Genomic DNA, 15,989 nt, shown 5'->3' on the forward strand with positions numbered 1-15,989 from the left:
GTACTCTATTTAATTAAATAATTTTGTTTAATTATTTCAAAATTCTTTTCGAAACTAGTCAACTCAAGTCAACCGTGGTTAAATTTGGTCAACTTTTGGTGAAACTTGATCTTTGTGTATGTGAATATGAGCAAATGTGAGTATGAATTCATGCAACAATTCGATGCAAATTCTGATTCAACCTTTCAAAATGAAGAGATGAGGTTCTCTTAAATAAACTTTCTTGGAATTCATCAACGGTTGAGATCGATTTCAATCAACTGTCAGGATTAAAGGTGAAGTTCAGTCATAAACGGGGATTTCCAAATTAAAGGGAGTTAACAAATTTAGTTTGAGTAAAATAAGGAGTTAACTGATTCAATTTGAGTAGAAAAAGGAGTTAAATGATTTAACTCATTTTTGATCAATAGTGAACTGGAAATTTCCCTTTTTGAACTTAAGAGAGATTTTGTTGAGATATTTAATTTAATAAAATGAGATATGCTCTCATAACTACTTTTTCTATTTAACTAAATAATCTTTAATTTATTAGAGACACTTTTCATATTTAATTAAATAACTTCATTTAATTAATTAGGAATGGCTTCTCATTTGATTAAATAACTTTGTTTAATAAATTAGAAGTAAGTACTCCATTTAATTTAATAATTTTGTTTAATTATTTAAAAATTCTTTTTGAAACTAGTCAAGTCAAGTCAACCGTGGTTAAATCTGGTCAACTTTTGGTCAAACTTGATCTTTGCATATGTGAATATGAGCAATTGTGAATATGAATTTTAGCAACAATTCGACGCAAATTCTCATTCAACATTTCAAAATGAAGAGATGAGGGTCTCTTAAATAGACTTTCCTTGAATTCATCAACGGTTGAGATCGATTTCAATCAACGGACAAGATTAAAGGTGAAGTTTAGTCATGAAGGGAGATTTCTAAATTAAAGGGAGTTAATAGATTTAATTTGAGTAAAATAGGGAGTTAATTGATTCAATTTGAGTAGAAAAAAGAGTTAAGTCATTTAACTCATTTTTGATCAATAGTGAACAGAAAATTTCCCTTTTTGAACTGAAGAGAGATTTTGTTGAGATATTTAATTTAATAAAATGAGATATGCTCTCATAATTACTTTTTCTATTTAAATAAATAATCTTTAATTAATTATAGACACTTTTCTTATTTAATTAAATAACTTCATTTAATTAATTAGGAATGACTTCTCATTTAATTAAATAACTTTGTCTAATTAATTAGAAGTAAGTACTCCATTTAATTAAATAATTTCGTTTAATTATTTTAAATTTTTTTCGAAACTAGTCGACTCAAGTCAACCGTGGTTAAATCTGGTCAACTTTTGGTCAAACTTGATCTTTGCATATGTGAATATGAGCAAATGTGAGTATGAATTCCAGCAACAATTCGATGCAAATTCTCATTCAAGCTTTCAAAATGAAGAAATGAGGGTCTTTTAAATAGACTTTCCTAGAATTCATCAACGGTTGAGATTGATTTCAATCAACGGTTAGGATTAAAAGTGAAGTTCAGTCATAAAGGGAGATTTTCAAATTAAAGGGAGTTAACAAATTTAATTTGAGTGAAATAAGGAGTTAACTTATTCAAGTCGAGTAGAAAAAGGAGTTAACTGATTTAACTCATTTTTTATCAATAGTGAACTGAAAATTTCCCTTTTTGAACTGAAGAGAGATTTTGTTGAGATATTTAATTTAATAAAATGAGATATGCTCTCATAATTACTTTTTCTATTTAATTAAGTAATCTTTAATTAATTAGAGACACTTTTCTTATTTAATTAAATAACTTCATTTAATTAATTAGGAATGGCTTCTCATTTAATTAAATAACTTTTTTAATTAATTAGAAGTAAGTACTCCATTTAATTAAATAATTTCATTTAATAATTTCAAAATTTTTTTCGAAACTAGTCAACTCAAGTCAACCGTGGTTAAATCTGGTCAACTTTTGGTCAAACTTGATCTTTGCGTATGTGAGTATGAATTCCAGCAACAATTTGATGCAAATTCTCATTCAACCTTTCAAAATGAAGAGATGAGGGTCTCTTAAATAGACTTTCCTAGAATTCATCAACGGTTGTGATCGATTTCAATCAACGGTCAGGACTAAAGGTGAAGTTCAGTCATAAAAAGAGATTGCCAAATTAAAGGGAGTTAACAGATTTAATTTGAGTAAAATAAGGAGTTAACTGATTCAATTTGAGTAGAAAAAGGAGTTAACTGATTTAACTCATTTTTTATCAATAGTGAACTGAAAATTTCCCTTTTTGAACTGAAGAGAGATTTTGTTAAGATATTGAATTTAATAAAATGAGATATGCTCTCATAATTACCTTTTCTATTTAATTAAGTAATCTTTATTAGTCCTTGCCTTTATTAAGAGGCAGGAGACTAATGTTTTCTTTTACCCCCCCAGCTAATTAAAATTTGTAGCAAGGTATGTAAGTATCATAAAGTTTAAGTGCATATATTTAAAAATTCTATATATGAAATGAAAGTTTTAGAATTTTTATTGGTGTAGAGGTATTTTGCTGGGGTTATAAAGATTTATTAGTCTTAGTATTATTACCTATTTTGTGATTTTTATATCAGGATACTTTGTGTAAGTTGGGATAAAGGTAAATAGCTGTCGACTACAGTAAATAGAGAACGAAAACCCCTGCCCACCATTAATGCGCATTAATTGTATTTGAGAACTATGTAAGTCAGTGAATTAAAACCTATGTCTTGAAAAAAATGATTTAGTGAACAGGAAGGCCGCCATCGTATGCAGGAAATTGAAGAGGTTGGGTCCGACCATTGCTCTGCAACAAGTGTTACCAGTGTCCAGATAAAGTGAAAGACCAGGTACACAGCTATCTCTCCATTAAGCACAAGCTATTACTGTATTTTATTCCTGTGTGGTTGTTTTCGCTGAATAAATCCACTGCATTTGTGGATTATTTTGAAACTGTGTGCAGAACATATGGAACTAGGGTTTCCATGAATAGTTATATGCATTAGTTACATGCATCTTTTCGAATGTAATCTGTAGGATTGAAAATATTATTAGGATTCTAAACCCGTGTAGACGCCTCACTGAATCTTCTTTATAGAGAAATAGGTTGCTAAGTTTCTTCATACCTGTTTAGATTTTAGAATTTTAAACAGCTTCTAGAGATATTTTCCCCAAACCAATAGAGTCCTGTAGAAAATGGCTCCTGAGGTTTCACCCGAGGTTTTTGGAGAAAAAGCTGTGAGCATTCGCGACGGATATTCCAAACGAGCGTACATGACTTTTCTGGCAGAGAGTGGAGATTATGTGAAACGTATGGTTGAGCTTATGAAATGCCTGCACAAAGTAGGCAGCGTTTATTGTTTAATTGTTGTCGTCCTGCCAGATGTCCGTGCACCACTAATCCTCTTGCCCTTATGTCTCAGTGCTACTGCCATAGTTTCCTTAAGCTCCCTTCGCCTAAAATCGATAACAATTAACTGTCCATCTGACGAAACCCTCGTGCAAGAGAACTTTTTGAGTGTTGTGTAGAGTATGATGGAGCGCCTGTCTGTTTCATTTGAAAGTCAAATTACAATCCGACTGAAGATTGATATAAAAATCTTTTCATTAAAAAAGAATATTGTAATGTTTTATAATTCTCTAACCAAATTGTACACCAAGAAAAGTCGGTGGAAAGGAAAGGTAATTGTTTGATAACAGCTCTTAGCGAGGGTTTGGTTAATACTAAGCCATCATTGCAATTCTCACCGAAACAATTTGCAAGCAAAAGCTTCTTCCAGCCGGAAAGAAATATCACCGACGGAATCCAGCCATAAAGAAATATTGCAAAGAGACATCGGAGATCCAATTCAACCCACATTTTGTTCCTGTGCATTCATTCGGTTGATGGCAAGAGGAATGTTGAAGCCATCGATGACCGAACACTCTACAGCTCAGTTGCCCATCGCAGTCACCAGTCTGGCAGCTTCCTTTCCCGCTCGCATCGAAAGTGCAACCTGTTCATCCCCAAAACTTTGCCGACGCTATGCCTGCCACCAAATTAACCGTCCATGTCTGCCCCTAGTCAAGTCGCTTCCCTCCTCCGTGCAACCCTGCTACCCAGACTGTGTACCCGCACTGGTTCTTTATATCAAACACTCATCATAAGTTGTAGAAGAGAAGGGTTTTTGGGAGACTATTAGACTATGTTAAAATAAATTTCTTTCATTCGTTCATAACAAATTTTTGCTGCTATATATAAATTTTGAAGCTGTCATATATGGTCTCCGCAAGTTAAATTAAAAAAATGCCATTTCACCCCATCATCGAATTACATACGTGCATTGGGGGCAACAAAATGAAATAAAAGGGCTGCTGAAAACAAAAAGATTCGACAGGCCTAAGTTTAGAGGGAGAGGGTGGCCAAAAATAGAGGCGATTTTAGTGATGTCTATTTGTATCAGAGTACAGGCCAGTAAATTAGGATTTTGTAGTCAAAATGGAACACTGTCCAATTATGCTCATCATTATCCATTATTTTACTTCATCATGAGTTAGCTGCATCCACAGATTTACACTCCAATTTAGGTTCCCTACTTAACGCCCACTCGCTAACTTAAACATGACTTGCCTTAATTTGATTAGCTCTTTTTAATCTTTTTCGATCGTGTGCCATTGGATGCGGTTAAAAGTTAAAATTTCAGAGATCGCATTGAAATGATCATCATGAGGGTTTTCTTAAACACGTGCACATATAAAAACCCGTTCGATCTACCAAGCACATACACGACAAAAAACATGCTGCCCTATAAGCTCATATATATAAAGAAGGGATAGTAAACAAGTTTTCCATATTAATTTTACCAATTATTGTTAATACATTGTGTTGGAAATTTTTAGCTCTCTTATTAATATAAATTTATTAAATTATATTATTATTTATAATTTATATAAATCAATTTAAATTATTTAAATTCATATATTTTTAAAAAACCATGACATTTATTTTAGATAATCTAATTTTATATTTTTTATAAATAGTTGTTTTAAATCTTTTTTCTTTCCGCATAAGTAAATTTATCTTTATGCATTTAATTAGTGAGAAATAGAATTATACACATTTAACTATATTAACATTAAATAATTGTAATTTTCTTATACATATTATAAATTAAACATATAGTCATAAAATATCAAATGTATTTGAATTTACATAACAATCTTCTAATAAAATCCAAATTCTAAAAGATATAATTAACTGTATTAAGTCTTTTTAGTTTGAAAAATAAATTACAATTTTCATACATCAAAAAACTTTGTAGACAATTTTCTTTTAAGAAATTTATAAATAAGTAATTTGATCATTTTTTAAACTTATTAAATTTTAATACTTCAAATTTCTGACAAATTGTCATGATAACGTAAAAGTATTTAAATAACTTGTTTTAACTAATTTGTGTTGATGAAAGATTCTAGTTTTGAAAATTTTATTGTAAATCATAAATGTTTTTTAAATTATCTTTTAAATGTATGTAACTAATGTTTTACTTTTCAATATTGAATCTTAATTTCTTTTGAATTGTATGGATTAGAATGGCTCCTGCTTAACAAATCATCAAATGACTTCATATATTCTTTAAAACAATGAATTTAGAAGGCATAACACTACCAAGCGTGGATGAATATGACTATTTTGATGAAGAATTCATTAGTGATATTGGACTTTAAAACTTAAAGCTTCATCTTACAAACCAAATTTCAAAGGACTTAAAGGTCAAAGCTTCACTTTACAAATTAGATATCAGTGGTCTGAAAGATTAGAGCTTCGAAATAGAAATAAGAACTTAAAAATTAGAAGAAAGCATGCAACGAGAATTCGTAACATGCACCAAAATGCTGAGTGAACTAGACAGAAGAAAGCATGCAGTGAGAATTCATAACACACACCAAAATGCTGAGCAAACCAAATAGAATTAGCATACGAGTAGATGGAAATAACTCCTCCTCATTACCTGCTTCAGATTTGAATATCAACCACAGAAGAAAGGAATGACGGTTGTGGTCTAATATAGCATATGTAGATGACCACCACCGACTGAAACATTAATTAATGTTTAATCCATTGTTACAGGCATTTATGAATTCGTAATCACTTGCCACCGACAGAGTACAAATAAAAAGGTTTAAGTGGCTCAGATATGCAACAATATTTATGGCAGAGATACGTATGCCAACATCTTTATTATTTTTTTGTTTGTGGCAATCAATATACCTTTTTACTTTCTCCTATTTTCCTTTTGAGAAAAATAATTTATTCCTGGCCTAAATTGACAATAGCCAATGAGACATGGAATAAACACAATTTTCTACAGTTGAAAAAAATAAATAAAAAAGAAACATTAGAATAGATTGTAGAATTGGTAAAATATTGAAATTTGATTGGTTAGACTAAAAAACTAAAAGAACTTGCACAAATGCATTAGTATTCCTTCCTTTGGTAGGAACTAATAATAATAATGTATGCAAATAGTTTAAAAGAACAATCAAAGTTTAAAATAACGAGCTCTAGGAGAGCTTGAGTCTTGCCTTATGTTATAGGTGGAATATATTATGATTTTTTAATAGTATAAAGTATTAAATATAATTGCAAGAAGAGATAAATTATTCAATATTACGTAATTTTGAGGAAATTAAGGTAACAATGATAAATTAATCTAATATAGCAATGTTAAAAATGTAATGTGAATTAACTAATAAGTGTATTGATTAATTTGATTTTGATAATGTAATGATGAAAAATTAAAGACATCAATAATAAATATAAATGATTTTTGAAGAAAATAAATTAATATTTATGTTTAGATGTTATTTTAGCATGCTTTTATATTTTAGTCATGTTTGCTAACTATTTTTCGTTTGAAGACACTTCTTATTAGCCTTCCTCCATTCATGCTAATTATATTATTTCACTTTTCTTTTATCACTTTGTTATGTCGACAGGTGATATATTAGTACAATTTTCTACGTCAGAATCAAAACTCACAACCAACAGAGAAGACAACTTTCCTTTAGGTACATTACCTTAGTAAATCTCACTTGCTCAAGATCAAAAGTTTCATTTATTTACCTTCTACTCTTAGCAAATTGAAATCACATAACAGTTGAAAAACATTGTAATTAGCATTCTAAAAATTCTGTTTTTTTAATCCATCCTTCCTGCAACAACCTACTTTGAATAATTTATTTTACTTTAATGCATATATTCTAGTATTTTCATCAATTGTATTCATGCTTTTGCTTTTACTTACTTCAAGATAGCTTTTACCATTCAAATGATATAACGCTTGAAAAACATTGAAATTATGATTGTAAAAATACTATTGTTTTAATATAGTCTTCTTAGAACAACTTCGCTTCAAGAAGTTCTTTCACTATAATGTACATACTCTAGTACTTCCATTTATTCTATCCATGGTTATGTTTTTACTTAGTTGAGTAGATCAGCATCATAACTTAACTAATTTCTCTTTCACTCATAAGTCTATTTGAAAATGGATATCCGTAATACCTACAGTGAATGCATCTCATTGGAACCTAACAATGTACAAACAACACCATGTACGATGGTGCCTACAACATCATTCACTATCTCACCCAACATAGAATCAACACCAACAATATTGTAGCCTGCAAAAAATGCGCAGTCACTGCGATGCTTAAAAGATATCATACGTCATAGCATGGGCAAGCAAGTAACAAACAAAATTGTGAAAGAACAATCAGAATCTTCTACAACAAAAACTAGTGCACCTCAATTACAGTCTACAACAACATCTATCGATATATCAGAAATACACCTACAACCAATAGAACAATGTCATCATGAAACTAAGCATTCATTGCATCACTTGAAAAATCTAATATGCAAGACTAGAAACAATGCCACTGCAGAGAAAAACAAAAACCATTTGCGCATGCATTTTAATCAAACTAAAAAAAAAAACACATCACTACAAACATAGCCACTATAGAGCAAAACAAAAACCACTTCCATATCCATTTGAATGAAACTTCAAAAAAGAAACAAAAATGACTATCACTACGTAGACAAATCTTGAAATCAATCCAACTGTATCGACGCATCATAAATGACACACCGATAAACCCATGTAGTGTCTATGAAATGTTGCACTTTCAAAAAAATATGCAAAGCATCAACCAAATATTTCTTGATGCTTTCAATCATCTTCCAATAGCACATGAACAAAAGAAAATTGAAATCACTGAACTAGTATGTACTGAATGTTTTAAAGCCATTATATCTAGCAAAGTTCCTCCTTTTGCTGCACCTTGGAGGATACAAAGAAACAAGCATATTGATTCAGTGCACATATTAACCTCATTAGAGGAAAGGCTTGTGTCTTTGTGCATTGCATTTGCCCAAATAAGGCAACTAGGTTACAAAAGGTCACAATATGGCTTGAATGGAACAATCATCAATGTTCCTATAGATATCGATAGAGTACAATGAGTACTACCTCGAGAACTTGATGAGAACAAAACAATTGCAATAAGATTAAAGCGCAAACTAGAGTACCAAAATGCATATGCTCAAGCCAATATAAGACCTTTTTGTGTAATGAATGCATTAGCTAGTCTATGCAAAACACCATTGTATATTAGAGAACATGTTGTCATAAATGACCGTTGGGAAAGTATTCTAAGAGAAAAAAAACAACAAATGCGTCTACTCAACAACACAGAAATGTACAAGTCTAATGACATTGAAGAACTAAACAATGAACCTATCTCAGAATCTCTTATCCATTGGTTCAATGACACTCATTCAATTAGAGATCTTGATACAACGATAATTGAAATCGCACCGTCTGAAAGAATTAGACCTCTTGGAATATTCCAAGATGAAAACTTAGAGGAAATGAATTTCCCAACTCTCTTCTATGGTTGTCGAAGACCACAACACGTTGTCTCTAATTTCTCCTTCCAAAAAATAGTCAAATGGGAGCTTATGCATCTTGCTAATGACTTTAGCAGACACATTACAAACATTTTCTTTAAAGCAATAAAGCTTATTATTCAACAAATCTCATCCATTGCATGGGTTTGCATAAGGAAAGCCGAGTTAAAAGGTAAAATATTGTTGGCAAAAGACGTCTGCACCCCTGCAAACATTGAACAAATATTACGATCGTCGATTGGTTTTCGATCATTGAAAAGTATTTGTACATCTCCTGATTACTTGGACAATACAAGAAAGAACATATTTGCTATGATAAGGCAATTAGGACCACCAACGTTCTTTGCCACACTAACAAGTGCTCAGCACTTATGGACCCCACTACTTCAAGCGCTGAACCATACCTGTGCACAAAATAATGACAAAGGCATTGAGACTATAGAGGATAGAAATGTAGACTTCCAAATAAGACAAAATCTAGTACTATGCACTCGATATTTCAATCATCGACTTAATGCATTTCGTAGAATGATGTCAACAAACATAGAGCTATTTGGAAAGGTGTCTGACTACTTCTTTATCACTGAATTCCAAAATAGAGGAAATGAACATGTGCACTTTATGGTTTGGACTGAAAATGCACTTATATATGGACAATCCACAAATCAAGAAATCGAGAACTTTGTTGACAAATATCTCTCTTCTAGCTCAGCACTTCTAGATAAAACTCTTACCAAAATTCAAACACAACACCATACAAAAAGCTGCAAGCAGTATAGGACATCAAGTTGTCGCTTCAACTTTCCCATGCCTCCAATTAGAAAAACAACTATCCTAGAGCCTCTACCCCCAACAGATACAAGCATCAAAGAGAAAGCAAAACAATTCTTCAAACAACTTGAGCATAAATAGTACTCAAGAGATGTGACATTTGACCAATTCCTCAATGACTTTGACATGACTAAAACCAACTACATCTTAATGCTACAAATGACGTTAAAAAGAAGAGCATTGCTATTGAAAAGAGACCCAGTTGACACTTGGACAAATGCATTTTCAAGGCAAGTGCCATCACTATGGTATGCAAATACTGATACCCAATTCATTCTAGATGCTTATGCTGCTACATCTTACTGATGCTCCTATATGACAAAGCAAGACACAACAACAAGATTAGCCTTTCAACAATTGTGCAAGGAAACAATGACAACTTATGACAACAAAACAGAATTCATACGCAAACTTGGAAATGCATTACTAAACTACCAGCAAATTTCTAGTCGTCAAGCTATGCATATTGCATTGTCACTACCATTACGTAGATCATCACGAAAAACTATATTCATTAACACTGCACCATCAGAGAGTAGAGTTGTTATGCTTAAAAGTCCAAAATTGCTAGCTAAAGAGCATGACAATTCTGATAACATCATGTATCCTTCTGCAATAGACAAGTACATAACTAGGCCAAGCACACTACAAAATTTATCACTTGCTGAGTACACCGCATTGTACCACAATAGATCTACTAATTTTCAAAAGAGACGAAAGGCACAAATTATACGCTTTGTCAAATACAATCCACATATTGACTATGACAACTATTGCAGGGAGAAACTCATGTTGTACATACCGTTTCGAGTAAGCGAGCAAACTTTGTTATCAGACCACAACACATGGGTTGATGCATACAATGCTAGAAAACCAGAAATACAAAACATTGAAAAAATGTTCAATGCACAGATTTCTTATGGATGGGGTAGCATAGATGACATACAAAAAGAGTTGGAGAACAATGAAAATGCAACAATGATATTCGATTTTCAGTTACAATCCAATGAAACATCCACAACAATAGAACAATATGACTTAGGTATTGACCTAATGCACAATAAAAAATGCAAACAAAACCAAACTATCCACAACTCGCTGTTTTCACAAATTGCACATCCATTCTTACAAAGCACCGAAGAATACTTTGCAATGCGAAGGCAATTGAACAAAGAGCAACAAACAATATTAAAAGTTGTTGTTATGATAAAAAGACTCCTCCCACACAAACCAATATACTTATTCATAATAGGAGGAGCTGGTACTGGTAAGACCTTTACAACAAAACTCCTCTATCAGGCTTTAATCCACCTATATGACAAACAATTGCATAGTGATCCACTCAAACCAAAAGGCATTATTGTTGCACCAACAGGAAAGGCCACATACAACATAGGCAGTGTAACTGCACATTCCATATTTCATCTACCATGCACCGCATCAAAAATGGTGCCATTAGACTCGGACACTTTGGACAGCTTAAGCAAGAAATTAGACCAACTTCAACTTCTCTTAATTGACGAGACATCACTAATAGGCTCAACAACTTTATACAACATAGACAAAAGATTGTGTCAAATAAAGCACACACCAACTCAACCATTTGGTAACATAGACATCATATTTTGTGGTGACTTCTACCAGGCACAACCAGTATGTGATGGTTGGATTTTTGAAGCACCAAGAATTAATGGTGAGAAAATTCCATATACATTTTGGATAGACAACGTCAAATACTATAACTTGGAAACTGTAATTAGACAACGAAATGAACACTTTATCAGGATTCTCAATCGTATAAGAATCTGTGAGCAAACAAATGACAACATTTGCTACATAAATAGAATATGTCACAAGCCTATACCTAATGACCCAAGACTACCACATCTGTTCCAACGCAACCTTGCTATTGATGACCACAACCAAAGAATGCTAGACCTCCTACAAACAAAACTATACAAACTCGAAGCAATTGATCAAAAAGACACAAGCTTTGACAAAAACCCTTACCAACTAGAAAAGACAAGTTTACCAACAACTATATTTGTAAAGCCAGGAATCCTCATTGAGCTTATTGCAGGCAATCTTGACACATAGGATGGCCTAGTCAATGGTGCTGATAGTACATTCCAACTACATACACATGACAAGCAAGGCATTGTCTAGATCGAGTTCAATGATCCTAATATCGAAAAACTAAGAAGACAACAAATGCAACATGTCTATAAAGATACAACACCACTTACATGGACACCATTGACACAAATTACAAGAAGGATGCGAACATTAACAAACATAGTCATACGATCACAATTTCCCATACAACTTGCATTCACAAGAACTATTCATAGAGCACAAGGTCTAATAATGGACAATATTGCTTTCGATCCTGCAAAAGTCTATCAACATGGCCTTTCCTACACTGCCTTGTCTCACGTAAGAGACATAGAAAATTTGTATTTGATGAACAAAATACAGCACAACAATTTCAAGATCTCCCAAAAAGTTACACTAGAAATACAACGACTACAAACAAGACAACAATGGCCACTATGCTATACTCTATCACCTAAATCACCAACCAACATCACAATATGCACTCTAAATACCTGAAGCCTACAACTCCACGCACAAGAAATAGACCATGATCTTGATTTACATGCTGCAACTATAATTTGTCTCCAAGAGACAAGAACTAAGCACACTGACCAATTTGCATTGCTGCACAAGAAATTTGTCTTTTACGCATCGTACAATATTCATGGATTGCTAACATGTTGTAGCAAAATTAACGCAATCAAAAACATTGAAACATATGCAACAAGACACCTTGAATCAATCACAATCGACATCTCTCACATTCAAACATCCCTGCGCATTGTAAATATATATATATCACACCAACACCAACAAATGAACTTTTCACTTTCATCCATACCATCACTACAACCCTACCCGAACATTCAAAACTACTGATCGCAGGAGACTTCAACATCGCCACACTAAAGACATCAAGGAAAAAATCAGACCTCTTCAACATCATGCAACAACATAATCTTAAACTTGCAACTCAGAACACAACGACAGAAACAGGAACCAACCTCGACCATATCTAGATACATAATCTCGACACTGAAATAACAACAACCATCTTAGATACATATTGGACTGACCATTTCGTAGTCGCACTCTAATTGCACATTTAGTACATCACTCCATTTGTCTATTATATCATCGACCAAAATGAATATCATAAATTATGCCTAATCATGCAATATTGACTACTTTCTTCTTTGTAGCAACATCTGACAACACCATGGAGGTACAATAGAGCGCACACACTCCAACCACCATCCACGACAACAAGCAAAAGAGGCAAGTACTCCTAATGCTTTCATACTTATTCTCTCCAATGCATCAACATAAATTAACCATACTAAATCAAATTGAAGTTGATGTGACAAATTTCAATGCAGACAAAAGCTGATCACCAGTTTGCCAACTCCCATATTTGACATTTGCAACACACAGTTAGCAGCAGTCTTCGAAGGTGACATTCTAGCTACATATGGACCAGCTTTGAAGACCTCTACACAAAATGAACCAAGATCATCAATCACACACATAGATCTAATAGATCAAGCTGGTCTACTGACTATAACAACAAACATTACAAATGCCTCAATTGACAAATACTTGCATTGGCTCATGCCTGGAACAAGTATCTGTATTCAAAAATTTGGAATCAAGAAAAAAAACTCCCAATATGAAAGGGGAGATGCTGATTACTGCATACAATTCAGGTTAGACACTGAAGTCAAAAAAATAGCTCCTATTTGCAAACAACAACAGCTATCACCTAATACCAAAATCTGCCAGCTCGTTTTGATGTAGGAGCATCCAGAGGTATAAGGGCAATCCTATGTCACCCAAAAAAATGTACTTAGACTTAGTTTCTATTTTATGTCTTTACATTTTTGGATACCCATTTGGCTCAAATAAAGGTTCCAACTCTCATAGTTCAACTATCAGTGCATTTGAAAATCCCGAAAAAATAGGAGCATGCAATTTGGCCATCATTTTGGTGACCTAGAAGGTGTGACTTGGCCAGATGAAGGTAATTGAGATTTAGAGCATTCCAGAAAAAGAATCAGGTCAAAAGGCCCCACGGTTTGAAAGTTATTGCAGTTTTTCGGGTTTTGGAGACCTCCTAAGAATGCTTCAAAGTCAGGTTTGGGGCATTAAATGACCTCGAAAAGGGTCGAAAAATGGGGTACGAGTGAAGCTTGTCCATAGGGCTATAGAGTGCTTCGAGAGCTTTCTGAAAATGTAAACGGTTCGTCAATCGGAGCTACGGTTCAAAAGTTATGCCTCCCGGAAGTTCGGCTACCGTTTCTGGATTCTTCTAGATTTGCACCGACTTCTAACGTGGCTTCTGGAACCTTCTATTTTGTCGGTGGATGCCTACTAGCACTTTCTAGAATGTACTCCTAGTCCTTAACCCTCCAGGGTCTATTTAAGGAGATTTTTGGCATTGTAAAAGGCAGTTCGGATTGGAGCTTGAGAGGAGGTGCTAAAAGGAGAAATATTCTCCAGATTTATGCTATTGTAAGCCCGCAGGGCATGTTTTGAAGTTTATTTTCTCTGCACTATTTGTACTGGCATATTTTATCAATTAATATAATTCCCCTTTCTATTGTGTCTATTCTGTTGTTGGGTTGTGTCCCCATCAAGTGGTATCAGAGCAAGTTTTCCTGAGTGTGCAGACAGAGCGCCGACTGTGAGGCAGTTTGCACCAGGACTGTGTGGTTGTGGGTTTGAGTTAGAAGATGCCTCCATGAAGAGAGCGTGGCAGAAGGGCCAGAGCTATTGATCCTGAGGAGGTTAGAGCCCTCCAGAGACAGGTACAAGGATTGCAAGAGGAGCTTTGTAGAGGAGCAAATATTGCCGCAGATGACAATAGTGAGGATGACAATGAAGAGGAAGTAATGGAAGTTGACGGGGAAGTTCTGAATCCTGTAGAGGAAAGGCTTTTTAGGGCCATTTCTAGGTTTGGGAAAAGACCTACAATTGAAGTGGGTATATTTTCAGAAAATTTGAAACCAGATGAGTTGATTGATTGGATCAATGAACTGGACGAATACTTTGAGTATGAGGATATAAGGGACCCAGATAGGGTTAAGTTTGCAAAGGCAAAACTAAAAGGCCATGCCAAAATCTGGTGGCAAGAGATTCAACTAGAAAGACTTAGAAGAGGAAAGGAGAAGATCACAAGATGGGATCGCATGGTGGACAAATTGAAGAAGCAGTTCATTCCTGTGGACTACGAGCTTGATCTGTTTAAGAAGATGCATGGGTTAAAGCAAGCAGGAAGATCAGTCCAAGAATATACAGAGGAGTTTTACCGACTCCTAATTAGAGCAGGGCATGCAGAAGCAAATAAGGAGAAGGTTGCTCGTTATATCAATGGGTTACGACCTAGCATCCAGGAGGAATTAAGTCTGGTAAGAATGACCAGCGTTGAAGAAGCATACCAGTTTGCCCTACGAGTTGAAGAGAAGCTGAGTAAAAGGTTTGAAGGAAGACAAAGAGGGCGAGGTCAAGGAGGAAGGGGAAGCGGTAGATCATCTGAAGGCCGCAATGAAACTCAAAAGAAAAATGAAGATGAGGGTACTAGCAAGAACCAGAGGAATGAGGGTTTCAACCGCTCCCGTGATCAAGATTTTGGAAATCAAAGAGGAAGAGGTAGAGGACGTGGGCAAGGAAGAGGAGGCTTCCGTGGTACCTATTTACATTGCAATGAAGAAGGTCATCGTGCCTTTGAATGCCCTCAACGAGAAGGAAGGACAGATAGGAGAGCTGATGGCCAAGCTAGGGTTGCTCATGTGGATGAGGATGCACAATCATCACATTCAGAGGATGCAGAAAGAGGAGAGACCTTGGTAAATGAAAGAGTCCTACTAAGTGGTGAAAATGAACCAAGACAACGGAGGAGTTTGTTCCGTACCAGATGCAAGTGTGAGGATAAATGTTGTGATGTGATCATTGATGGTGGTAGCACTGATAACTTGGTATCCGAAGAGATGGTCTCTAAGCTTAAGCTCAAGAGGGAGAAAAATCCCCAGCCCTATCGAATTTCTTGGGTAAAAGATGATCATAAGGTCCTGGTAAGTGAACA

Source organism: Cupressus sempervirens, chromosome 9 (assembly GCF_028749045.1).
Source record: "Cupressus sempervirens isolate cs-2001-9-10 chromosome 9, ASM2874904v1, whole genome shotgun sequence".
Taxonomy (NCBI): domain Eukaryota; kingdom Viridiplantae; phylum Streptophyta; class Pinopsida; order Cupressales; family Cupressaceae; genus Cupressus; species Cupressus sempervirens.